This window comes from Odocoileus virginianus, chromosome 2, assembly GCF_023699985.2.
Source record: "Odocoileus virginianus isolate 20LAN1187 ecotype Illinois chromosome 2, Ovbor_1.2, whole genome shotgun sequence".
Taxonomy (NCBI): Eukaryota; Metazoa; Chordata; class Mammalia; order Artiodactyla; family Cervidae; genus Odocoileus; species Odocoileus virginianus.
Genome location: NC_069675.1, coordinates 36,892,957 through 36,895,447, shown reverse-complemented (window position 1 = coordinate 36,895,447; position 2,491 = coordinate 36,892,957).

Below are 2,491 nucleotides of genomic sequence, written 5' to 3'. Positions count from 1 at the left end.
TGGACAGAGGAGTCTGGCGGGCCACAGTCCATGGGGTTGCAAAGAGTTGGACATGACTGAGCGACTAACTCTTTCACTTACTTTAAAGAAAATATTATGTCAAGGAAGCATATTAGATTTCCGTATCAAGTAATACATAAACATCCCATCTCTTTCCATATTTCCTTTTATATAGTCATCAAGTTCTCTTTTTCTAAGTATTCATTCTTTTGCACTGAGGCCCTCTGTTTTTCAGGCCAAGCCTGTTTTGCATCTATTGTTCTATTTCCCCAGTAGATGGCAGCCAGTCACAACTTTCAATTACCTTCTGCCTACAAACACAGGGCAGACAATCCAGAAAATAAATGCAGAGTGAAGAGAATGGGGTCGGGGGGAGGGCATTTGTTTATCAAACACAGATAAATAAAAATAAATTTATATTAAGCATGCACCCAAAATATTTATTGAGTTTTCTAAAATTTAAACTAATTAGTTTCTACATACTAATATAAATTATGTCATAAACTAGAGTGTTTGATAGACATTTCAGAATGCTGTATGTTAGAATTGAGTGCAACCCTTCAGAATTATGAAGCTATGGGTTTATGGTTGAGCCAAGTGATGCTGTCACATTGCTATTTTTAAAACATTTAGAAAACCATTTTCTGAAGGATACTCCCAGGATCAGTTTCTAGCCTACATGAGAAAAACAGTCTGAATGCCCCCTTTTTGACAATCCTTCCCCAATAGCATCATCTTCCTTGATAATCCTTAAATTTAAGAGCTGTTTTTAATCCCCTTGGAAAAGTTATTTCGAAATATTTCACACTCAATGAAGTTTGACCATCGACTTTTAATTATTTTGGAAAGAAGAGCACTGAGCATCTTACTACCACATTTTCAGTCCATGTGCTCTGTCTCCCAGCTGGCTGATTTGGCCTTGGTGGGTAGAGCATGGTCCATATTGTAGGAGGGTTTATTCTGGAACTCTGGCAAGCAAAGAAGCCAGATGGAAAAGGCCCCTAGAATTGTGAAACATGAACCTTACAAATCTAGATTTACCTTCTGAGAAATTTAAGATGGTGAGCAAAGATCTCTCCAGCCTGGAGAGAACCAGTTCCTGCTTCAAGCCTGGCAGTGGATTAGGAACCCCAGTGCCATCAGCATAGGCCTTACCAGGACTGGTCTTGCTGCCCTTAGCCTACATGCAGAGCTCCTAAAAAGGACCAGCTACTTGATACCCTTGGAGCCAGAACCATACATAGTCCTTATCTGAAAGTGGAGTGAAAGTGAAAGTTGCTCAGTCTTTGCGAGCCCATAAACTATAGCCCGCCAGGATCCTCTGTCCATGGAATTCTCCAGGCTAGAATACTGGAGTGGGTAGCTGTTCCCTTCTCCAGGGGATCTTCCCAACCCAGGGATCAAACCCAGGTATCCCTCACTGCAGGCGGATTCTTTACCATCTGAGTCCTTATCTGAAGGCATGCCTATTTCCCTACTGGAAGAAAAGCCCTGCCCTGAACTATTTCTCTGTGAATCCATCCCTGGCTCTTTCAACATGGCCAGCCCATGCTGAAAGTGCACAGGCATGTGTGCGTGCTAAGTCACCTTGAATTGTGTCTGACTATTTGCAACCCTAGGGACCACAGCCCGCCAGGCTCCTCTGTCTATGGAATTCTCCAGGCAAGAATACCGGAGTGGGTTGCCTTGCCCTTCTCCAGGGGATCTTCCCAACCCAGGGATCAAAGACAAGCCTGTTACGTCTCCTGCATTGGCAGGTGGGTCCTTTACCACTAGTGCCACCTGGGAAGCCAGAAAGTTCACAAGATGCACAAACACTATCATCCAGCCCAACCAATAGCCCCCACCTCAGACATCACTGACCTGTCCTATCTCCTCATATCTCCTCAGGTATTGTGTTCCCTGACCTTTACATTCCAACTCCCAAAGTCTGCCTGGAGCTCTGCTTACCACGGGCCCCTTCTTTCCCCGCCACTGTCAGCTTCTGTAACTCTCTGGGTTTGGGTTTCCCCAGGTATGAGGTGGGTTCCTCTCCACCCATCCTCGGCCTATGAGCTCCCTATTCTCTGAGAGGAGAAAGGATCCATACCTGGCTCTGATGCCCTCATTTCTCACCACTGAGATCTTAGAGGATAGGGAACATCAACACCTCAGTGGATTATACTCTGAAACCACTGGGTTGAGTTAACACTAAAGGTTGATTGCATGATCTTCTAGACCTCTCGTGACATGAGCAATTATGTTTCCTAGTTGCTTAATCTAGTTTGATTCAAGTTTTCACTAATTGGCTCCTTCAACTCGCTCTGGTGGTTGAAGCCTCACCCACAGGCCACCATGAGATTCACAGCTCTGAAACTCTGCAGGTTTATAGGCGCAGTTTCATGGCTTCCTACAGATGTGAGGATACTCACTGCAGCTAAATGGTGGGAGAACTAGGCCATCTGACTCCCAGGTTAGGTTTCCTTGGGAAAACCTTCACTGACTCTGAATT